Here is a 26,262-nt window from a genome sequence, read left to right as displayed (position 1 = left end):
ATATGTATTAAAGTTATATTAAATGGTATAAATAGAAACTGCGGATCACCCCGCAAAAAAATGAACCCCCACACAGCTTCGTAGAAAGAAATATATAGAAGAGGTTACGGGAGTCTGAAAATGGTGATAGAAAAAAAAATGGATTTTTTCTAGGTATTACGTATTAAGACACAAGAAAAACTATAAAATTGTGGTTTTGCGGTAATCGTACTGACCCAGAGAATGAAGATAACAGATTAATTTTACAGCATAAAGTAACTATGCTGGAATTGTGCATTTTTTTCCAATTCTGTGGAATTTTTTTTCCAGGAACATGGTATTATGGAGCCATTAGAATGTACAACTTGTCCCACAAAAAGCAAGCCCTCACATGTCTAGGTAAACGGAAAAATAAAAAAATTATGGCTCCACAGGAAGTGGAAAAACGAAAATGCAGAAACAAAAAATAGCTGTCAGGAAGGGGTTAAAAATAAGACTGACTGTCTCCAGTGGGAGCTCAAACATTTGAAATGGGAAATATCACTCAGTGTAATGGAGCACTGTATATTTTGCGCTGCACTGCAAGTTCAAGCTTGAAGAAAAAAAAAGAGTAAGAATCCATGGAGCAGTTGTGTACAATGATGGGAGTTAGTTTGTGTAGACTAGCGTTCCTCAGCTCCACCTGCCGGTCAGGATTTGAGAATATCCCACAGAATGAATACCTGCGGTAAGTCCTGATGTATTGACAATAACTATATCACCTGCTCAATACTAAGGAGATCCAGAAAACATGACATGCTGGGGAGTTGTGGGAGGAACAATGGTGTACAGAATGCTTTCCTGGATTTCAGATGTCAACTTTATGAATAGCTAAATGTTACTGCCTTTACAGATCGAGCAGATCCCTATCACCTCAAAATACATGATCAGAATTAGCTAATAAGTAGACATGAGCAAACTTGATGAGTTTCCAGTGAATCAGAATTTTTGGGGATTAGTCTCACACAAATGATACAAAATGGTGGTCGCTAATCTGCAGTTCAGAAGACAGAGAAGAAGGCATCTTCCACCAAAAAAAGGATAATTTTTAAATTTTAGACCAGTTTTTTAAATTTTTGGACCAGTTTAGTGTGCTAACTATCCACTTACCCATAGTCAGATACAGTAAGTCACTGTCAATTTGACGTTACTAATTCTATCTTAGTATTAACCCCTTAGTGACCACCAATACGTGTTTTTACGGTGGTCCCTAGGGGGCCTTAGGCTGGGCCTTTTTTACGGCGGCCAAGTCTCAGCGCTGCATAAGTGCCGCGGCCCTGCTCTAACAGCCCGGACCGGCAGGATCTGGGCTGTTTAACATTTTACATGCCGTGGGCAATGGCGTCCGCCGCATGTAAAGTGCTGACAGAGGGAGTGGACTCCCTCTGTCTCCCATCGGCACCCCGCCAATGCGATTGCGGGGTGCCGATGTGTGTGAAGGCTACCTGGGGTCTGATGTAGGCCCAAGACCAGCCTTCAGTGATTTCCAGCAGGTTGCTTCTCTCTGGTGCAGCCTGCTGGTCAATGTTAGAATAGCATTTCCATATAGGATAGAGCATTGCATTTTAAAAGCAATCAAAAAGCTGTCTGTTATAGTCCCCTTGTGGGACTATTAAGTGGTAAAAAAAACAAAAAAAAACAAAACTAATTTATTCAATAAAAAAATCCTAGAAAAAAATTAAGCTTTTTTTCCGTAATGACCCGGATTACATAAATATCATGTAAATTATCCCCTACGGTGAACACCGTAAAAAATAAAAAATTTAATTGCTAATTTATTCTTAGTTGACAACGAAAAAACAAGCGATTAAAAAGCACCATTTACTCCAAAATTATACCAATGAAAAATACAAGTCGTCCTGCAAAAATCAAGCTCTCACACAACAGTTATAGGATCTTGGGAAGTGGCAATGCAAAAACATTTTTTTCTTTAAAAAAAAAAGGGGTTTTATTGCAAAAAGTTGTAAAATGTAAAAAAAAAACTATGTATTTGGTATCACTGTAATCGTAGTGACCCAGAGAATAAAGATATTATGTTATTTATACCGTAAAATGAACGCTGTAAATTTTATAAAAGGTAAAAAAACGCTGTGGCAGTATTGCTGTATTTCCCATCTGCCTCCCAGAAACAGTTAATAAAAGTTAATCAGAAAGTTATGTGTACCCCAAAATGGTACCATTAAAAACTGCAACGATGAAAAAAGGAAGAAAAACACTTGGTCAGTAAGGCCCAAAACAGACTAGTCACTAAGGGATTAAAGAGGTTGATTATCGTCCTGGGAGACATCAGAGTGTCATACATGACTTTTCAAGGCAACTGGAGAACTTTCGATTTGGACCAAATCGAATCCAGTAGCCGATTTGACTGAATCAGATCCAACACAAATTTCTGGTAAATTCACTCATCTCTTATAAGTTTGTATTCAGAGACCATTTATGATTAAGATACTGAATATGTGAATATACAATATACAAGGTCTTGTCACTAAAACAACTCCAATAAGAATACGCGATGTTATGTATGATACAACGGAATACAAATAGCAAGTCCACATTAGCATTTTGCTATTTAATTAACAAGCTGGTTACGAGGAAAAAAAAGCACAATGCAATTAACTATGTAAACCCTAAAATCCTTGATGGGATGAAATATTCAACATATCATGAATATTCTTTTTCAAACATTTGATTTATGTAAAACTCCAAGGTAGCGGTGTGTTGCTTGGCAACTTCATTAATTCAGAAAGTGTAGACAATGAAATGTTTTAAAAATGGCATTCAGCTATTTTTAGGCACATTTATTACGTACAATCTACATAATAAGTGTCCTCTTTTTTAAAAGACTTAACTAAAAAAAAAATGTCAGATTTTTTGTGGAAATATATGACTTAAAATTAAAGGCTATGAACACCTTTGGGGTAATTTTTTATCATTGCATTTTAATCATTTTAGGCAAAAAATAATTCATAATATTAAAAGTTATTATCAGTTTTTGTCATACCTGCATAAGTTCGAGTCTCTCTGTGGATTGTCACGTTGTCCCATCATGTTGCTGTTCTGATTGCTCATGTGAAGACCTTATCCCCGAATACTTGACAGTTCACAAACACTTATTTTAGCTACCATATATTCTTATTAGCCTGATAAAAATTCTGCTATAATGGGTGTGTATGAGCTGTCAGGAATTCAGAGATAAGGGTTATACATCCAGCCATAAGAGCATCAATCTGACGGCTTCAATGAAAAACTGAAAGCAATATACTCTGCAGACAAACTTAACCATGTCCAAGAAAAACAATTGAAAATTTTTAATAAAGTTAAAGTTCCCAAAATGAGAAAAATCCAATCAAACAATTGTCCCAGAAGGTGTTTACTACATTTCATTTAATTTACATAATTATGCACAAAAATGCTTCCAGTTACATTGGCAAATGGTTATACTGTAGCATTTCTGTGCGCTCCTAGAAGGCTTCAGAAGTATGAAATCTAAAGTCCTGGCAGAGCTGAACCAGGTCAGAAAGAACCAGCTTATGGAGAGAGGAAGTGAGAGCATGGAGAAGGAAGCTGCTGCCTAGAAACGATGATTGATATGTCCACATGAACGATGGTTTTACTTGTTTTACTTTATTCATTTTTTAGGCCTCATGCACACAACCGTTCCGCTTTTTTGCGGTCCGTGAACCCGCAGATCCGCAAAAAACGGAAGCCGCCTGTGTGCCTTCCGAAATTTGCGGAACGGAACGGGTGGCCCATTATAGAAATGCCTATTCTTGCCCACAAAACGGACAAGAATAGGACATGCTATATTTTTTTTGCGGGGCCACGGAACAGAATAGGACAAAAACTGCGGCTCTGATGCGGACCCAAAAAACTTGTGTGCATGAGGCCTTTATCTCATTCTAAGGGTGATCAGAGGCACCTTTAAACGGGCAGATTAGTGGTAAACAAACATTTGTATGAACGTTTGTCCCTGATAATTTGCCCCACAATTGGGCCATGTAAATTCACCTTTATGATCTAAGATGAGAAACTATTAGGGAGATTTATCAAACTGGTGTAAAGTAGAACTAGCTTAGTTGCCCATAGCAACCAGATTCCAGCTTTCATTTTCCAAAGGAGCTGTGAAAAATGAAATGTGAACTCTGATTGGTTGCTAGTTCTACTTTACACCAACTTGATTAATATGTTTGATGACTGTAGCCAGAAATTGTGCGACAGGGTCAATAATGAGGTTGAAGCTTATTTTAGAAACATTTGCAATGGAAGGACATGCTGAAGGACCAGCACTCCCACCCTGGTGGCTCCACCATGCGCTCCCAGAACACTATTAACCTGACCTATTCATACAAAACCATCAAGTGTACAAAGCAGTAAATCAGAACATTATATTAGATCATGTATCATAATAAAAATAAACCTCTGTCAAGTACCCTGTTCTGGGTCACTGCATATGGTTTGATCAATTGCAATATGTGAAGAGAAATGGGTCTACAGTTGTGAAAAAAGACTAGACTATTTGCACTTGGTAGCTAACAATGTTAAAGGTGGTCAGTTGTGAGTGTGCCGTCTGCCCACCACTAAATAATAACGACTAAAGAAAACTATCAGAACTGTAGAGGAAACACTCCACTCCCCAATCAGAATTTTGGAGGACGTTCAACATTTTAACAATTGGCAGCATTTTGTGGATATGTTGAATCGCAGCCGATTTACTCATCGCTGGTTGCGTTACGGTTTCTTGGAGTACAATACACTTTTGCTATAAATACAGAGTTATCCCCAATTCATCTGCGATAATCATGAACATGATGCAGGTCTGAGATGTTTGCGGTATGGAAAACAACCGGAATGTCTTTACAAAAAAAGATGTGAACTGAGCTTCTGGCCCCATTTATAATTTAGTTTACCAGTCATAGCAAAATAGCATGGATGTCAATCTACAGGAGGCTATATATGAAATATTCAGAGAGTTACCTTGAGTCCTTCTGAAATGTAATGAACAGTGGGAAGCATCATATCAGGAAGCACCTTAACCCCTTCCGCACAAAGCTATTTTTATTCTCAAGAACACACTGATAGTTGCCTTTCCCAAGTACTAATATTGTATCTCTCCCAAGAAACACATAGGAAAATGTATCACGCTGGCAGATAGCTAGGTAGATTAGATAGATATAGATGATAGAAGATAGACAGATCGATCAAGATACATAGATCTTTTAAATATTATAAATTTTTCATTCAAACAGAAATTCTTATAAAATGTATGTATGAGTAAGATGTTTTCAATCATATAGCCTCATTGTTTTAAATTACCCCTTCCCCCTTTTTTGCTATTAGCAATGGAGTATTTAACCATTGCTAATTGGTTATGAGTAGTGTTGAGCGAATCAAAGCATCCAAAGCAGAATTCAATCTAAAGTTTAGGAAAAATTTGGTTTGTCGCAATGCCAAATTTCCTTGCGTTACAAAGTGGCTGCTGCATGTGTTACAAAGTGAAAGTAAGAAGCCCAGGAATGGGATATGACCCATAATGCAGTGCAGCCAGCCAATCAGCAGGTATCCATCCGCTGTGATGTCACAGCCCTATAAAAAAAAAAAAAGCCTCACCCCGCATAGTCTCCGCCATTTCACTGTGAGCTGGGCTTAGGGAGAGACGTGACAAGCGCTAATGCACTAGAGACAGAAGCTTTTAAGTGTAGAATATTGGATAGGTAGAGTGCAGGGACAGTGTAAGGAGATTGTAGGGAGAGTCTTTAGACACTACAGGGAGAGCATAGAGAGACAGCAGGGACAGTGCAGGTCGAGCGTAATCACCGTGTGCATCTTGTTGAACTGCTGACACAAACCCATTTCATCTTTTAGTTTATATATAGAACTAGCAGAAGGACCTGGCTTCACACTGGTATATTTCAACTTAACAGTGACCTCCACAGCCCCCACCCCTTAACACTAACCCCCCCCCCCCCCCCCCAGTGCCCCGCCTCCCTAAAATGTGACCTTCACAGGAGCCCACTTTATTAACAGTGACCTCCACAGCCCTCACCCCTTAACACTAACCCCCCCCCCCCCACAGTGCCCCGCCTCCCTAAAATGTGACCTTCACAGGAGCCCACTTTATTAACAGTGACCTCCACAGCCCTCACCCCTTAACACTAACCCCCCCCCCCCCACAGTGCCCCGCCTCCCTAAAATGTGACCTTCACAGGAGCCCACTTTATTAACAGTGACCTCCACAGCCCTCACCCCTTAACACTAACCCCCCCCCCCCCCCACAGTGCCCCGCCTCCCTAAAATGTGACCTTCACAGGAGCCCACTTTATTAACAGTGACCTCCACAGCCCTCACCCCTTAACACTAACCCCCCCCCCCCCACAGTGCCCCGCCTCCCTAAAATGTGACCTTCACAGGAGCCCACTTTATTAACAGTGACCTCCACAGCCCTCACCCCTTAACACTAACCCCCCCCCCCCCACAGTGCCCCGCCTCCCTAAAATGTGACCTTCACAGGAGCCCACTTCATTAACAGTGACCTCCACAACACCCCACCTGTCCCCTAACAAAGACCTCTCTAGCGGGGCATTTTTGTCCTTAAGTGACAGTATATAAAATTAGTATATGCTCTAAACACAGAATAATCAAGTGAAAGAAATATAAGAATTACAGAAAGATTTCAGGAACGATGTTATCCACTGACTATTCTGAATGAAGCCAGAGAAGGGATACAAGGTGATAAAGGTCATAAAAGATGGAGTTAAGATGTCCAGAATTGCATTGATTCATAAATTTCATCCATTTAATGTGGGCATTGACAATACGGTCAGGAAACATTGGCATCTGTTGAATAAATAATATCCGCAAGTGGAGGAATTTAAATATCCTCCCCTCATTTGTAACAAAAGGAATCCCAATTACCGTGACAAAGTAGTACATGCGGATTTGGGTAGCACTAAAGCTGCGCTTTTTGCTCCGGCCAAAAATCCTGAAGACTTGCCGCAAGGCCGGATCCGGAATTAATGCCCATTGAAAGGCATTGATCCGGATCCGGCCTTAAGCTAAACGTCGTTTCGGCGCATTGCCGGATCCGACGTTTAGCTTTTTCTGAATGGTTACCATGGCTGCCGGGACGCTAAAGTCCTGGCAGCCATGGTAAAGTGTAGAGGGGAGCGGGGGAGCAGTATACTTACAGTCCGTGGCGCTTCAGAGTGACGTCAGGGCGCCCCACGAACATGGATGACGTGATCACATGGCCCGTCATCCATGCGCATGGGGCGCTCTGACGTCATTCTGGAGCGCCCCGGGAGCCGCACGGACTGTAAGTATACTGCTCCCCCGCTCCCCGCTCCTACTATGGCAACCAGGACTTTAATAGCGTCCTGGGTGCCATAGTAACACTGAAAGCATTTTGAAGACGGATCCGTCTTCAAATGCTTTCAGTACACTTGCGTTTTTCCGGATCCGGCGTGTAATTCCGGCAAGTGGAGTACACGACGCATCCGGACAACGCAAGTGTGAAAGAGGCCTAAAGAGACCTAGAAAAGGGGGTGATGTAAAAAACTTCTCCTTAGGAGAGAGGCCTTTTGGATACATACCCTTGATACACTGTACCCAAGGGGTCTAAACAGGGATTATCAGGTCACACATTTGTAAGGTTTTCTAAATAGACAAACATATCATTATAAATGTTTAATATATGTCTTATATATTTCTTTTAGACCTCAGCCTTAGGCTACTTTCACACTAGCGTTCATAGGTCCGTTCGTGAGCTCCGTTTGAAGGAGCTCACGAGCGGACCCGAACGCCTCCGTCCAGCCCTGATGCAGTCTGAATGGAGCGGATCCGCTCAGACTGCATCAGTCTGGCGGCGTTCAGCCTCCGCTCCGCTCGCCTCCGCACGGACAGGCGGACAGCTGAACGCTGCTTGCAGCGTTCAGCTGTCCGCCTGGCCGTCCGGAGGCGAGCGGATCCGTTCAGACTTACAATGTAAGTCAATGGGAACGGATCCGCTTGAAGATGTCACCATATGGCTCAATCTTCAAGCGGATCCGTCCCCCATTGACTTTACATTGAAAGTCTGAACGGATCCGCTCAGGCTACTTTCACACTTAGAATTTTTTCTAAGTTATTAATGCAGACGGATCCGTACTGAACGGAGCCTCCGTCTGCATTAATATGATCGGATCCGTTCAGAACGGATCCGATCGAACGCTAGTGTGAAAGTAGCCTAATGATGAAATGAACACTTAGATTCTTCAATAAGGTAGAAAAGATTCTCTGTCATGTGTTACTTTATTTCACCTTGTGCCATTAGTTGATTATTGATTGAACACCACCAACCAGAATGGGTGGAGACGTCCCTATATGGGCGGTACTACATGCTATATAAGACATGATTTTTCTTTTTGGATGTACTTCTTGAGAAAGGCTTGCATGCCGAAACGCGTCCTGGTTGTAGGACTCTTTACTTTCATGGAAAAATAAAAAAGCTTATTCACAAAGACACAGCAGCTGGGATTCTTTTCTCGCTAAACACAGAATAAGTGCAGATCTTTCCCTTATTCCTTATATCTGTGGAGGCTCCAATCCTGGTTTTGGTTCACAATCACTGATGGAAATCACTGACCAAAACACTGACCTGTGAATCGGCTTTAAAGGGCAGTCTAATATATTGCCGTCTGCATCTTGTTAACCCCTTAGGGACACAGCCTTATTTCACCTTAAGGACCAGGCCATTTTTTGCAAATCTGACCAGTGTCACTTTAAGTGCTGATAACTTTAAAACAATTTGACTTATCCAGGCCGTTCTGAGATTGTTTTTTCGTCACATATTGTACTTCATGACAGTGGTAAAATGAAGTTAAAAAAAATCTTTTTATTAATAAAAAAAAATACCAATTTTACCAAAAATGTGAAAAAAATTGCTAATTTCCAAGTTTCAATTTCTCTACTTCTATAATACATAGTAATACCTCCAAACATAGTTATTACTTTACATTCGCCATATGTCTACTTCATGTTTGCATCATTTTGGGAATGATATTTTATATTTTGGGGACGTTACAAGGCTTAGAAGTTTGGAAGCAAATCTTGAAAGTTTTCTGAAATTTTCAAAAACCCAATTTTTAGGGACCAGTTCAGGTCTGAAGTCACTTTGTGAGGCTTATATAATAGAAACCACCCAAAAATGACCAAATTCTAGAAACTACACCCCTCAAGGTATTCAAAACTGATTTTACAAACTTTATTAACCCTTTAGGTCTTCCACAAGAATTAATGGAAAATAGAGATATAATTTCAAAATTTCACACTTTTGGCAGATTTTCCATTGTAATATTTTTTTTTCCAGTTACAAAGCAAGGTTTAACAGCCAAACAATATTTATGGCCCCGATTCTGTAGTTTACAGAAACATCCCATATGTGGTCGTAAACCGCTGTACGGGCACACGGCAGGGCGCAGAAGGAAAGCAATGCCATACGGTTTCTGGAAGGCAGGTTTTGCTGGACATTTTTTTTTGACACCATGTCCCATTTGAAGCCCCCCTGATGCACCCCTAGAGTAGAAACTCCATAAAAGTGACCCCATCTAAGAAACTACACCCCTCAAGGTATTCAAAACTGATTTTAAAAACGTAGTTAACCCTTTAGGTGTTCCACAAGAATTAATGGAAAATAAAGATACGATTTGAAAATTTCACTTTTTTTGCAGATTTTCCATTTTAATTTTTTTTTTACTTTTACAAACCAAGGGTTAACAGCCAAACAAAGCTCATTATTTATGGCCCTGATTCTGTAGTTTACAGAAACACCCCATATGTGGTCATAAACTGCTGTATGGGCACACGGCAGGGCGCAGAAGGAAAAGAAAGCCATATGGTTTTACCTGTACGCCCTATGTCCTGAAGAGGTTAAACTGCAGACACAATCCCTGTTAATCTTTTAGTTTATATACATAATTATTGTGCCTCAGTATTTAAAGGTGGTCTAATATATCGCCATCTGCATCTTGTTGAAGTGTTGCCACATTCCCAGTTAATCTCATAGTTTATAGATAGAATTACTGTGCCTCAGTATTAAAGGACGGTCTAATATATTGCCGCATGCATCTTGTTCAACTGCTGTAACGTTAATAGTTAATCTGTTACCTTATAGTAGTCAACTATTGGCCCCATATGGCCCCTTTATGCAATTCTCATGCAAAGGGGGCATTTTCAGGAGATTGCAGGCCACAAGAGCAATAATTTGCGTATTGTGCCACTCACCTAACCAGCCAAACCTCATACCAGCAACAGCCCCCGTTTGGCTGAGGCCTCTTTCACACTTGCGTTGTCCGGATCCGGCGTGTACTCCACTTGCCGGAATTACACGTCGGATCCGGAAAAACGCAAGTGTACTGAAAGCATTTGAAGACGGATCCGTCTTCAAAATGCTTTCAGTGTTACTATGGCACCCAGGACGCTATTAAAGTCCTGGTTGCCATAGTAGTAGTGGGGAGCGGGGGAGCAGCATACTTACCATCCGTGCGGCTCCCGGGGCGCTCCAGAATGACGTCAGAGCGCCCCATGCGCATGGATGACGTGTCCATGCGATCACGTGATCCATGCGCTTGGGGCGCCCTGACGTCACTCTGGAGCGCCCCGGGAGCCGCACGGATGGTAAGTATGCTGCTCCCCCGCTCCCCACTGCACTTTACCATGGCTGCCAGGACTTTAGCGTCCCGGCAGCCATGGTAACCATTGAGAAAAAGCTAAACGTCGCATCCGGCAATGCGCCGAAACAACGTTTAGCTTAAGGCCGGATCCGGATCAATGCCTTTCAATGGGCATTCATTCCGGATCCGGCCTTGCGGCAAGTGTTCCGGATTTTTGGCCGGAGCAAAAAGCGCAGCATGCTGCGCTATTTGCTGCGGCCAAAAAACGTTCCGTTCCGGAACGGAAGACATCCTGATGCATCCTGAAGGACGGACTGTCCATTCAGAATGCATTAGGAAAATCCTGATCAGTATTCTTCCGGCATAGAGCCCCGACGACGGAACTCTATGCCGGAAGACTATAACGCAGATGTAAAAGAGCCCTAACACATTACATGGCAGCTACTAGTACTCAGGCTCCTGTCCCGTATGGCAATAATCCTGCAGCCATGTTTGATCCATCCAGCATGTTCGGTCCATCTAGTATTAACCGTAATACACGTTTAAAGCTAAATACAATCTGGTTCGTAGTATATGTTTGTATAGTTTTTGATTTTACACTTGAACTATGTAAATCATTCTTTTTTTTAAAGGAATTTATTTAAAAAATTATTTCCATTCTTTCAGTAGTTTTCCATTTGACAGAACAGAGGCATTTACAATTTTAGGCCTCATGCACACGACCGTTGTGTGCATCCGCGGCCATTGTTCCGTTTGCCGTTTTTTTCCGCGGACTTTCAATGGTTCTGTGGAAAAATCGGAAAATGCACCGTTTGGCATCCGCGTCCTTGATCCGCGTTTCCAGTCAGTGAAAAAAATACGACCTGTCCTATTTTTTTCTCGGACAACGGTTCACGGACACATTCAAGTTAATGGGTCCGTGAAAAATCATGGATGCACACAAGATTGTCATCCGCGTCCGTGATCCATGTCCGTTTTTTTCTATCATTTCAAAGGCAAACTTGACTTGGATTTTTTTTTTTTCATTTTTCATGTCCGTGGATCCTCCAAAAATCAAGGAAGACCCACGGAAGAAAAAAACGGATCACGGAACGGAAACCGTTTTTGCGGACCGCAAAAAAAAACCTCCGTGTGCATGAGGCCTTAGTTTGTACATTTTAATATTTATTCTGTTTGTTTCTGAAAGTTCTTCATTGTTTGTATTGTTTTCAGGGCATATAGTACGGGGCTCATTTTTTGTTTCGCTTTTTCATTTTTTCCTTCCAATGTTCCAATAGCCATAACTTTTTTAATTTTCCATTCATATAGCCATAAGAAGGCTTATTTTTTGGGGGATGAGTTTTACTATTTAGGAAAATTGAAAAAAAAAAAAAAAAAACACAATTACATCAAGTTTTGGGGGTTTTTGACATCCCGGCATTCACTGTGTTTTAAAAATGTCATAATGTCCTTATTCTGTGACTCAATACAAATACGATACCATACGTGATTTTTTTTATCTAATACTTAAAAAAATAAAAAACGTTGAAAAAAAATAACAATTTCTGACAGCCATAATTTGATTTGATCATTGTTATTCCATATATTTTTTTTGTTGGTGGGGGGAGGGCATTGACAAAAAAATTGCCACTGCAGCAGCCCGTTCCATACATTCCCCTCAGCCATCGTGGCGTATGGGTATAGCTGATTTATAGCAATTTGTGATTAAATAATTTGTAACAAATCCAATTTCTTGTCGAAATACAGCGAATCCACCAAATCCAATTTTTCACAACTTCACTCACCACTAGTGTATTACAATTTGATTTCTAATATTGAAAACATATGATATTTTCATCAAAAAAGCTTTTATATTAAACCCTTTTTTTGTAGACAGAAAGCAATTACTGAAATGAACGGAGAGATGGCAGAAAGTAAATGATGATAGCCGTAGATGGAAGAGACAGGAGTCCGGTACAGTAGATGGGAGATGGTAAAAGGCGTGCAGGTTGCTGGGTAGATGAATGATAGTGAACAGAAGTAAGATGCACTGAAATGACCCTGCTCTAAAATACAACCTAGTAAGGCAGCCAAGAAAAAAATAAAATAAAAATCAGCTCAACAGACAAACTTCAATGCCAACAACCATGATAAAACAGGAACCACAAGTTCCAGGATGCGCTGCCAGAACACAAAAAGCTCAGATCCTGGAAATATATACACAGACCATAAGCTCAGCAACCAGAGAAGGAGAAGGCCTGGATATAAGGGTACAGTGACAGCAAGTCGCAGAAAAGCTGCAACACAAAAATAAGACTTATCTGCAACTTGCAGTCACACAAATATTTTAGAGCTGTGAAAGTACGGTACATCCAAGTCATAGGCGAGTCGCATGTGATTTCCATTAAAGTCAATGAAGTACATGCTGCGCATGACTTTCGAGGCGCGACTTTCTTGTTGCGCAAGCCGTAACCCTAAGGCCCCTTTCACACGGGCGAGTTTTCCGTGCGGGTGCGATCCGTGCGGCGAACGTATGGCACCCGCACTAAATCCTGACCCATTCATTTCTATGGGGCTGTGCACATGAGCGTTGTTTTTAACGCATCACTTGTGCGTTCAGTTGAAATCGCAGCATGCTCTATATTGTCCGATTTCGACGTGACGCAGGCGCCATAGAAATGAATGGGGTGTGTGAAAATCGGATGGCATGCGCAAGCAAGTACGGATGCCGTGCGATTTGCACGCACGGTTGCTAGGAGACGATCGGGATGGAGACCCGATCATTATTATTTTCCCTTATAACATGGTTATAAGGGAAAATAATAGCATTCTGAATACAGAATGCATAGTAAACCAGCGCTAGAGGGGTTAAAAAAAAAATAAAAAAAAATTTAACTCACCTTAGTCCACTTGATCACGAAGCCCGGCATCTCCTTGTGTCTCCTCTGCGCTGAGCGGCTGAACAGGACCTGGGGTGAGCTGCTCCATTAAATATCGGTTAAGGACCTTCGATGACGTCACTCCGGTCATCACATGGTCTTTTACCATGGTGAATCACCATGGTAAAAGATCATGTGACGTACCATGTGATGACCGGAGTGACGTCATCGAAGGTCCTTAACCTGTATTTAATGGAGCAGCTCACCCCAGGTCCTGTTCAGCCGCTCAGCGCAGAGGAGACACAAGGAGATGCCGGGCTTCGTGATCAAGTGGACTAAGGTGAGTTAAATTATTTTTTATTTTTTTTAACCCCTCTAGCGCTGGTTTACTATGCATTCTGTATTCAGAATGCTATTATTTTCCCTTATAACCATGTTATAAGGGAAAATAATACAATCTTCAGAACATCAATCCCAAGCCCGAACTTCTATGAAGAAGTTCGGGTTTGGGTACCAAACATGCGCGATTTTTCTCACGCGAGTGCAACGCATGACAATGTTTTGCACTCGCGCGGGAAAATCGTGCATTTTCCCGCAACGCACCCGGCTCTTATCCGGGCAAAAAAAATGACGCCCGTGTGAAAGAGGCCTAAAGGCTAAACAATCATCAGCTCCACCAGGCCGAGCTAGGCAATAACCTAAGCCAGAGTCAGATGCAAGGCAGTTGGATAGCAACTTCCCAACAATGCTAGCAAACAGGCCAATATGAGGGATCAGTAACACTGACTTGTTTTGGCGTGGTACACATGTGCATCAATTGTTGTCTTTTGTGGGATGAGTTGTACTTTTTGTATAATATTAACATCTATTATAAATGGATTACATTTATTTTAAGTTAGGGCTCGTTCACACGAGCGGATCCCGTGCGGGTAATCTGCTGCGTGAAAGAAGCGCTCATCTCCTGCTGCTGTGCCCTGCCGCCGGCCGCCCCCACTTGCCACCAGGGCCGCGGGCTTGCGGCACTCAGGCGTGCCGGCCTATCGGGAAATTTCCCGGTATCCCGGCAGGCCAGTCCGGCCCTGGTGCCAAGCCCCGTTCCGGACAGCAGAGACACGGAGCATTAACATGATTGATAATGCTCTTTGCCTCCCTGTGACCTTTTTACTACAAAATGACAGTGACAATTTTATCTCACCATGATTTTGTAGTAAAAAGATCACAGAGAGGCAAATTGCATTATCAATCATGGTAATGCTCCGGGTATCTGCTGTCCGGAACGGGGCTTGGCTCTCTTTCACGCAGCAGATTACCTGCACGGCATCCACTCGTGTGAATATCTTTAACATTGCCAAGATGGATCCGACATGAACTCCATTGAAAGTCAATGGGGGCCTGATCTGTTCTGTATTGTGGCAGATTGTCTCAGAAAAAATTGATCCGTCCCTATTGACTTGCATTGGGGGTCATGAAGGATCAGTCTTGCTCCGCATCCCAGGACTGAAAGCAAACTACAACATGTTGCTGTTTTCTCTCCGGTATGGGAATGCAACTAAACGGAACAGAATGCATTTTGGAGCATTCCGTTCAGTTTTGTTCCCATTGACAATGAATGGGGACAAAAGTGTTTTTTTCCGGTATTGAGCCCCCATGACGGATCTCAATACCGGAAAACTAGCTAGTGTGAAAAAAAAAAAAAAAAAAGCATGGGGAAGATATACAGGGAGTGCAGAATTATTAGGCCAGTTGTATTTTTGAGGATTACTTTTATTATTGAACAACAACCATGTTCTCAATGAACCCAAAAAACTCATTATCAAAGCTGAATATTTTTGGAAGTAGTTTTTAGTTTGTTTTTAGTTTTAGCTATTTTAGGGGGATATCTGTGTGTGCAGGTGACTATTACTGTGCATAATTATTAGGCAGCTTAACAAAAAACAAATATATACCCATTTCAATTATTTATTTTTACCAGTGAAACCAATATAACATCTCAACATTCACAAATATACATTTCTGACATTCAAAAACAAAACAAAAACAAATCAGTGACCAATATAGCCACCTTTCTTTGCAAGGACACTCAAAAGCCTGCCATCCATGGATTCTGTCAGAGTGTTTTGATCTGTTCACCATCAACATTGCGTGCAGCAGCAACCACAGCCTCCCAGACACTGTTCAGAGAGGTGTACTGTTTTCCCTCCTTGTAAATTTCACATTTGATGATGGACCACAGGTTCTCAATGGGGTTCAGATCAGGTGAACAAGGAGGCCATGTCATTAGATTTTCTTCTTTTATACCCTTTCTTGCCAGCCACGCTGTGGAGTACTTGGACGCGTGTGATGGAGCATTGTCCTGCATGAAAATCATGTTTTTCTTGAAGGATGCAGACTTCTTCCTGTACCACTGCTTGAAGAAGGTGTCTTCCAGAATTTGGCAGTAGGACTGGGAGTTGAGCTTGACTCCATCCTCAACCCGAAAAGGCCCCACAAGCTCATCTTTGATGATACCAGCCCAAACCAGTACTCCACCTCCACCTTGCTGGCGTCTGAGTCGGACTGGAGCTCTCTGCCCTTTACCAATCCAGCCACGGGCCCATCCATCTGGCCCATCAAGACTCACTCTCATTTCATCAGTCCATAAAACCTTAGAAAAATCAGTCTTGAGATATTTCTTGGCCCAGTCTTGACGTTTCAGCTTGTGTGTCTTGTTCAGTGGTGGTCGTCTTTCAGCCTTTCTTACCTTGGCCATGTCTCTGAGTATTGCACACCTTGTGCTTTTGGGCACTCCAGTGATGTTGCAGCTCTGAAATATGGCCAAACTGGTGGCAAGTGGCATCTTGGCAGCTGCACGCTTGACTTTTCTCAGTTCATGGGCAGTTATTTTGCGCCTTGGTTTTTCCACACGCTTCTTGCGACCCTGTTGACTATTTTGAATGAAACGCTTGATTGTTCGATGATCACGCTTCAGAAGCTTTGCAATTTTAAGAGTGCTGCATCCCTCTGCAAGATATCTCACTATTTTTGACTTTTCTGAGCCTGTCAAGTCCTTCTTTTGACCCATTTTGCCAAAGGAAAGGAAGTTGCCTAATAATTATGCACACCTGATATAGGGTGTTGATGTCATTAGACCACACCCCTTCTCATTACAGAGATGCACATCACCTAATATGCTTAATTGGTAGTAGGCTTTCGAGCCTATACAGCTTGGAGTAAGACAACATGCATAAAGAGGATGATGTGGTCAAAATACTCATTTGCCTAATAATTCTGCACTCCCTGTACATGAGGTAAGCCACTACATGAGCATATTGGCTAAAATCCACAATAATCGCAGAAAACCCCTTTGATAGTTGATAGAGAGTGGTCCCATGTTCAGGACTCTCATCTACAGTCAGAGTGGATTCAAAGAGTGCCTCATGTTATGGAGGACCAGCATATCTGTGCATTAAATGGGTTTTCCAGGACGATGACCTATCCTTCGATAAACGGCACCAGAAACTATACAGGTGACAGAGCTAGAAGCAGAAGGCTCCAACCATTGTGTACTTTCTGGCACCAGCATACTGCAGCTCCCCCTGACTTGAATGAGGGCTAAGCTGCAGTAACCTGACATGGCCACTACACAGTGGATGGAGCCTTCTGCTTTGGCCTCTATCCACTGTATATTTTCCAGCGTCAGTGGGTTTGGATGCAGAAAAAAAAAAAAAAGCATGCAATTTTTTGATGTGGTGTTTTACCGCATCCAAAATGCATCATTGCCGCAGTGCATGGCAGCAACTTGTTTTTGGCTCCATAGAGAAGGACAGCACTCACCGATATAGTCAACTTCTTCCTTTATTATCTTGCACCTTTTGGCCTCTTGCACACGACCGTATGTATTTTGCGGTCCGCAAAAAATACGGATGACATCCATGTGCATTCCGTATTTTGCAGAACAAACAGCTGGCCCTAATAGAACAGCACTATCCTTGTCCGTAATGTGGACAATTATAGGACATGTTCTATTTTTTTTCCCGGAACGGAAATACGGAAACAGAAAGCACACAGAGTACCTTCGTTTTTTCTTGTTGCGGACCCATTGAAATAAATGGTTCTGTATACGGTCTGCAAAAAAAATAAAAAAATGGAATGGAAACGGAACAAAAATACGTTTGTGTGCAAGAGGCCTTATCCTGCCGTTTACCTCCTTGTGAGTAATAAAGGAAGAGGTTGGCTATATCAATGAGTGCTGTCCTTCATTTTCTATGGAGCCATTTTGTCTACTCTGTTTTGGATAGGGCACCACCGTTGGCCTTGGTGAGCCTGTAATCACGACACATTCATTTCTGATCCATTTATCGCCATGTATAGCAGTGCCATTCGTTAATCACTATGTTTCACAACTTGTTTTTGCCCTGATCATATTCTTAGTGATGCTATATTTCAGGATGGATGTCCAGGCCTAGTAAAAAAAAGTTCACTTGCTGCTAAAGGTATGACGACTGCGCATTAGAAGAGATGACTACAGTACAATGCCTACAGTTTAATTACACACCTCTGTACAGTCATGGTTTAATTACCAATTTATGAATCATTAATCTCTTGCCATTTAGTGTAATAAAAGTAATACTATCTGAGGGACTATTTTATAAAATCTGCAGTAGGGAGACAAAGCAGACCATAGCTAGGTAAAGAGGAAAGAATAAGATTTCAAGCAGCATGTATCACCATTTCCACAAAAGTCTCCTAGCCATACTTCATGATGAAAATCAATGGCAAACACATGCAACCGCATTGCAATACAGTTACAAACATTTTCACCCCCATTCTGGTTTCCCGCCCTGTATGCTAATACATACGAGTAAGAGGAGAGAGGAGGAGATGGCCATGTTTCCCAGAGGACGTTTCCTCCTTGGCTGTGAGCTCCCCAATCGCAGTGGAGCACATCACAACCATTGAGAAAAACAGCTCACCTTCTCCCTGGCTGTGACGTGGTCCGCTGCGATTGGGCAGCTCACAACCAGGGGGAAGGAGACTAACGGATCTCCTGGCACTGCGACCGGGTACCTCCGTCGATAGATGCTCCTAGTGCTTCCCGAGGACTCCAAGCATTCCACTTGACACCGTAAGCGCTGCAGACCCCACGAACCGCCGAAGCTTGGTTGAGGTCTCACCGTCTGCTACCCACCCTGGACCTACGACAAGGCTCCAGGTTCCAGTGGGTGAACCTCTCCTAAATCCAGAGAGCAGGAACAGCTCTTACAAGACCTAATAGTATAGCCAGGGGAGTATAGCAAATCTTCAGCGTATAGCAATCCCCAGTGTCGATCAGTTACCCAAACACCAGCCTCAACATGATGAAGGGTAAAACAGGAACTCTTTCTTGAACACGCAAGCATTGACTTATACACATTTTCCAACAAGGTTACCACCCACAGGGTTTTGTAAAAACAACCAATAAACACGTACAATACACTCAGACACTCCCACACAAAATCCTCCCCTCTGCCTGTGATACAATTACCTCACACAATGGGTTGATGTAATTATCACAGGCAGGAGAATACACAATGTCTTCTGTCCTGGAGACAACCGAGGAGTAAGTCAATTATCTCTCAGGACAAAGGGGAATCGTTAATACACATGTGGGGACAATAGGACAGACATCACTACTCAAATATACAATGTCCCACCCTTTACAGTACACATAGACATTTAACAAATCCCAAAATGGCACGAATTAGACCAGGGGTTCAAAAGTTAGTAAAAGTCCTTTGTGAACAAAGGAAGCCTGGCTGATGAGAGGGCCCATAATCCTTGGGCAAGAAGCTGGCAACCAGGCCTCTCCACCACCCAGTGGCGAGGTTGGCTTAGTCACAGAGATGCTCCCTGAGAAACTCAGCCGTCTCCTCCTCCCTGTACCTATGCTACTGATTAGCATATATGGCGGAAAAACAGAACAGGGGGCACAGCGGGGGAAGAGTTTGTGACACGAAACATATACTACATTTTTCAAACCTGCATCGGATCGGAACATTTTTGTACATGAAAGTAATTAAACATTTTGTCCGTCTCTTTGAGCTGGTCGGACGTGCTCAGTTTAAATCTTCAACTGTCACCAGTCATATGTTCTGTTAGAAGCTGTGGCAGTTACAGGGAGAAAACTGCAGCAGAAAGGGCATGCCCCCTGAGCCGCCAAGCTGAAGATAATATAGCAGAACAATTGGAGCAATGAATGGGGAGAACTCTGGATCCATGTGGAGTACAGGGCTGGTTCTAGCTTTGATAGAAAGGAGTACTGTTAGATGTCTGGTTTTAATTTTTTACATCAATCATGGAATAAACCCTTTAAGGGGGAAAAAAAACATGCCTCAACAGTTACTCACCTACTTACAATAAAAATAAAAAAATAAAAATTCAGATCAGCTCTGCAATCCTTATTTGTATCTTTCCATGCCTCCAATCCAACCATTGCTTTCACTGCTTAAGCTCTCTCAAATGTTGAAAATGGCATTTTTCAAGTTTATAGTGCATCTTTATTATTTGCATCATTTATTGGACTACTGTCAATTTTGGGAAGATTTGAATATTAAAGGGCTTGTCCGAGTTATTTTTTTGTTCTTTGTACGTTTCTAACTAATTAAATGTAAGGGGTTTACAATTCACTTACTTCATCTGCAGTGGCCCCTTTCTCAGATCTCACTGAGGATCACGTGACCTATGATGTCAGCTTCTCTCCCTGCTCTGATGAGGTTTCATGCACAAGCCTGAGGGAGCAGATATGTGTCTGTGCATGAGAGGTCACTGTAATGGCCACACACCCCTGCACTGCAGTCTGCTGCTGTCTGTCCTGTGTCTCCCCTCCCACTGTATTCTTTAGCAAAGTTTAACCCCTTCTACCATCAGCAGCACAGGGCTTACTCTTCTTCAGGCAGTGAAGAGACAAATGCTAAGCACGGGATCTTCCCTTCTGATCCTGCAGACACAGAGCTGACAGATTGGAGGTGTTCTGCAGAGCATTGCACAAGAACAGGTAGGGGGAAGATTCTGTGCGTACCAGCAATGTCATTGTACTGTACCGCTGGGACTTGTAGTCCTACATATACAACATGATTATCCCAGCAGTCAGACCTTTCACTCAGGGCAGTGCAGGGGAAGGGGCAGTCTGCGTTCAACTCACGCATTGCACCTGCGCGGAAAACTCACCCGTGTAAAAGGGGCCTTAGTCTGTGCAGTTTCAGATCAGATCAGAGCCTGAAATCAGGTACTATATGCTCCGTCCCCCCAATATGTGAGCCCCCTTCTATGCGCCACCATAACTCTACCCTTGAAGATAAAGACTGCTGAGAAAACAGTGGCAGCTATTTCTGGTAAGTAAATGTAGGCAAATGATGCAATATTGAGGTATTTTTATACCACTGGCCAGTGCATTATATCATATACAGTATACAAATGTATTTTCCAAGCGTCTCTAATTTATAAGCATAGCATTAGCAGTTATTATGCATTTTTGTACTTTACTTGGTTTGCAGAGAGCTGTTGCATTGCACGTTTTGTTTTACAGTGTTGTTCTCAGCCATAGCAACGTGCCCCTGCACATTGGCATGTGCTGACTGACCCCCTTTTTCTTTGCAGTTTGTACTGGAGGTTTAGCTGACACCTCAGCCGTGCAGTCCTGACCAGCCTGTCTGCCCCATAGGCCGATTTTAATTAGTGTGAGTATATAGCTTGGCCTGCTCCCCCCCACTCACTGGAAGCCATTTAGCACTAGGAGAGGTATAGTGTGTGGACTCTCATTGCATTCTTTGGTGGCCATTTGGCACCAGGAGTGGTGTGGAGTGGGCCTGGCATGCATGTTGGTACCTGCATTGCTTGGATATAATGGAGGCCATTTTGGCACCAAAGATGACAGATATTAAAGCAGGCCCAGCATGCATGTGGAACCTACACTCCCTGAATTGTATGGTAGGCGTCATGGCACATTACAGGTAGAATTTAGTGTCAGGAACCCGTCTTGCAGAGATCGCCTTGACGTGCGGCAGACAGGCTCAAATAATTTTGTACAAAATTTATTTGCCAAGCATCTCTAATTTATAAGTATAGCATTAGCAATCATTATGCATTTTTGTACTTTACTTGGTTTGCAGTGAGCTGTTGCATTGCATGTTTTGTTTTACAGTGTTGTTTTCAGCCATAGCAACGCGCCCCTGCGCATTGGGATGTGCTGACTATGCCCCTTTTTCTTTGCAGCATATACAATATATAGCATCTGAAAGACGCAGCACCAGGAAATGAAGACCCTCTCAAAAGCCACTGAGCACACCATGATCACTACTGGATTAACTGCCTCAAACATACGCCCTGCCTCCAGCTTTGCCGGATGTGCCGGCGGGCCTGCCCCCATCCATGGCCTCTGCGACTGCCCCCATTTATGTCCCCTGCCCATCTGTGTCCCCTCAACAGCCCTCGTCTGTGCCCCCTTATGCGGTCCCCCTTCTGTATCTGATGGTGGCGGCTCTGTTCCTGAGCCGCCACCATCAGCAGCGAGTGTCAGCTGTATGCTGACACTCTGCTATAACCCCTTAGATGCCGCTGTTAGCAGCATCCAAGGGGTTAACAGAGGGAGGGGTCTCCCTCTCTCAAGCATTGGGCTGCCGCACTGTAATGGCAGCAGCTCGATGGTTGCCATGGCAACCGGACGCCTTGCAAAGGCATCAAGTGTTGCTATCTATCAGTGGAGGGGCTAGTTCACACGACCGTGCCTTTTTTTGCAGTCTGCAAATTGCGGATCCGCAAAAATCGGATGCTGCCCATGTGCCTTCCGCAATTTGTGGAACGGAACAGGAGGCCTATTATAGAAATGCTTATTCTTGTCCGCAAAACGGACAAGAATAGGACAGGACTCATAATTTTTGCGGGGCCACAAAGAGCAACGGATGTTTTGCGGACCCTTTGAAATGAATGGTTCTGTATACGGACCGTATACAGAACGCAAAATACGTTCGTGTGAATGAGCCCTAAAACTGATAGTATTATACTTTGCAATGTATAATTATAGTATAGCCATCAGCCCCACTGGATCTTCAAGATCTAAGTGGACTTAATAAAAACGTGTAAAAAAAAAAAAAAGTTATTTCAAAATAAAATAATGAGCCTTTTCCTATATCAGCTCATTTATAAGAGAAAAAAAAATGAAAAGAAAAAAAAAAAAATACACATATTAGGTATCACCGTTTCCGTAACGGCTGGCTCTATAAATATATCACATTATCCACCCTGTCCGCAGGGGCGTACATACAGGGGTCGCACCAATATCCATTTACTATTACTGCCAGAACATGTTGGGTGTAGTAGTTTCAGTCCAACTGGGCAGTCAGAGGTTGCAGGCTACAGAAATATAGCAGAGTCAGGCTACTTTCACCCCTGCGTTAGGTGCGGATCCGTCTGGTGTCTGCACAGATGGATCCGCACCCATAATGCAAACGCTTGTATCCGTTCAGAACGGATCCGTTTGCATTATTCTTTAAAAAATAAGTCTAAGTCAAAACGGATCCATCCTGACTTACATTGAAAGTCAATGGGGGACGGATCTGTTTTCAATTGCACCATATTGTGTCAGTGAAAACGGATCCGTCCCCATTGACTTACATTGTAAGTCAGGATGGATCCGTTTGGCTCCGCATCGCCAGGCAGACACCAAAACGCTGCAAGCAGCGTTTTGGGGTCCGCCTCCAGAGCGGAATGGAGGCTGAACGGAGGCAAACTGATGCATTCTGAACGGATCCTTATCCATTCAGAATGCATTGGGGCTGAACTGATCCATTTTGAACCGTTTGTTCTCACAAACGGTTCAAAAATGGATCAGTTCAGCCCCAATGCATTCTGAATGGATAAGGATCCGTTCAGAATGCATCAGTTTGGCTCAGCCGTTACTTTCCATGTAAGTCATCCACAGATGCCCTAATATACCATAGCTAAACCTGTGGGAGGGGGAGGGTGGAGGGGCCGGTGTCATGCAAATGCGGCGGGGCCGGTGCGGTCACTGTACTCCGGCCCCGCTGCTCACTCACTGCTTTATTGCTTAAACCTTTTATAATAACTTTAACGTTCCTATTCCTAGCCCCATCTGTACTACCGTGCTTACTAAATGTCCTGTAGCAGACAGAGCAGGGCGGGCGGCCGGCCGGTGGAGGGAGGTTGGGTGGGCGGCGACGGGGAGGGGGCCCCATGGATCACTTTTGCACCGGGGCCCCATGGATTGTGTGTATGCCACTGCCTGTCCGATAAACACCATAAAAAAAAAACTGTCAAAAAAGCAATTTTTGTCACCTTACATCACAAAATGTACAACACCAAGCAATGAAAAAGGCGTATGTGCCACAAAATGGTACCAATAAAATAGTCACCTCATCCCGCAAAAAATGAGCCCCTACATAAGAAAATAATTTAAAAAATATATATATAGCTCTTAAAACGTGGAGACACTAAAATAAATAAATATATATATATATATATATTTTTTTTTTATTTTTTTTTTATTCAAATATGCTATTATTGTGTTAAAGTTAAATAAATAAAAAAAAGTATACATATTAGGTATCGCCGCATCCGTAACAACCAGCTCTATAAAAATATACCACATGATCTAACCCCTCAGCTGAACACCGTAAAAAATAAAAACAGTGCCAAAAAAGCCAATTAGTTGGTCACCTTGCCCCATAAAGTATAATAATGAATGATCAAAAAATCATATGTACCCAAAAATGGTACCAATAAAAACCAACTTTTTTTTTACAAAAAACGAACCCCTGCACAAGATGATCGGCAGAAAAATAAATAAGGCGTTCATAAAATGGAGACAGAAAAACATAATAAATTCTTTTTCATGTAAAATTGAAAACAAACAAAGAAAGTAGACATATTTGATATCATTGCGTCCGTAACAACCTGCTCTATAAAAATAGCACATGATCTACCCTGTCGGATGCATCTTGTAAAAAATGAAAACGGTGCCAAAACAGCCATTTTTGGGTTACCTCGCCTCACAAAAAACGTAATATAGAACAAATCATATGTACCCCAAAATAGTACCAATAAAACTGGCACCTTATCCCTTAGTTTCCAAAATGTGGTCACTTTTGGGAGTTCCTACTGTAAGGGTGCATCAGGGGTGCTTCAAATGGGACATGGTGTCTAAAAACCAGTCCAGCAAAATCTGCCCTCTAAAAACTAAACAGCGCTTCTTTTCTTCTGCGCCCTGATGTGTGCCCTTACATCAGTTTACGACCACATGTGCAGTGTTTCTGTAAACCACAGAATCGGGGTAATAAATATTGAGTTTTGTTTGGCTGTTAACCCTTAATTCTTGTGGAACACCTAAAGGGTTAACAAAGTTTGTAAAATCAGTTTCTAAGTAACTTGAGGGGTGTAGTTTCTGAAATGGGGTCATTTCAAAGGGGGGTTTCCACTATATAAGCCCCACAAACTGACTTCAGACCTGAACTGGGCCTTAAAAAGTGGGTTTTGGAAATTTTCTTAAAAAAATTTTAAGAATTGCTTTTAAACTTCTAAGCCTTCTAACATCCTTAAAAAAATAAAATTACATTTACAAAATGATGCCAACATAAAGTAGACATATGGGGAATGTTAAGTAATATTTTATGAGGTATCGCTTTCTGTTAATAGGAGAGAAATTGAAATTTAGAAAATTGCAGATTTTTCAACATTTTTGGTAAATTTGTGATTTTTTTTTTATAAATAACGGTGAAATATTGACTCAGATTTATGACCATCATGAAGTACAATGTGTCACGAGAAAACAATCTCAGAATGGTATGGATAAGTAAAAGCGCTCCAAAAGTTATTACCACAGTATCAATGACCCTTGGTCATGAAAGGGTTAAAGCAGCGACTTCTGCCATACGTGTACGGCAGAGGTAGTCAAGGGGTTAAGGTATCTGAATTATGGGGGGGGGGGGAAATCACTGTACATGCTGACAACCTCTTGGTAAATACAAAGAACACTATAAAAAGTGAGCCATATATAATGTAGAGTAGGCATCCTCAAACTGCAGCCCTCCAGCTGTTGTAAAACTACAACTCCCACAATGCCCTGCTGTAGGCTGATACCTGTAGGGTGTTCGGGTATGCTGGGAGTTGTAGTTTTGCAACAGCTGGAGGGCCGCAGTTTGAGGATGCCTGATGTAGAGGATTGAAGAATGTAGTCACTTCTCTGGATTAATGGGGTTGTCCAGGTTCAGAGCTGAACCTGGACATACCTCCATTTTCACCCAGGCAGCCCCCTGACTTGAGCATCGGAGCAGTTCATGCTCCGATGCTCTCCTTTGCCCCGCACAAAGGCATTTTCAAGAGTTCCGGTGACGTACCGGGCTCTCCATGCGGCTGCCAGGAAGCCCGGTGACGTCACCAGCACTGATGGTCGAGCTCTAGCGCTGCCCTAGCAAGTAAAACGGCTAGGGCAGTTCTAGAGCACGCCCATCTGAGACGGTGACGTCACCGAACACACTGCCAGGAGGAAGCTTCCACCCGGCAGTGTGTGATTGTAAACAAAAGAGCCCATGCCCTGCGCGATCTAGCACAGGGCAAGGGACCACATCGGAGCATGAGATGCTCTGATGCCAACATCAGGGGGGCTGCCTGGGTGAAAATAACGGTATGTCCGGGTTCAGCTCTGAACCCGGACAACCCCTTTAAGTATTGATTAGTCCAAATTGGTATTGCTGTTCCTAGATACACTACTC

At 42.7% G+C, this 26,262-nt stretch overlaps 1 protein-coding gene across 1 annotated transcript in view; it reads right to left on the bottom strand.

Annotated features, from left to right (window-relative positions):
• The window catches only part of SLC2A13 (solute carrier family 2 member 13), a 151,396-nt gene that overhangs the window by 36,560 nt on the left and 88,574 nt on the right, over nt 1-26,262 (bottom strand). The window lies entirely within an intron of this gene.

The sequence above is a fragment of the Bufo gargarizans genome, chromosome 2 (genome assembly GCF_014858855.1).
Source record: "Bufo gargarizans isolate SCDJY-AF-19 chromosome 2, ASM1485885v1, whole genome shotgun sequence".
In the NCBI taxonomy this organism is placed as follows: domain Eukaryota; kingdom Metazoa; phylum Chordata; class Amphibia; order Anura; family Bufonidae; genus Bufo; species Bufo gargarizans.
The sequence above is the reverse complement of the archived record's forward strand: the minus strand, read 5'-3'. Positions and strand labels throughout refer to the sequence as shown.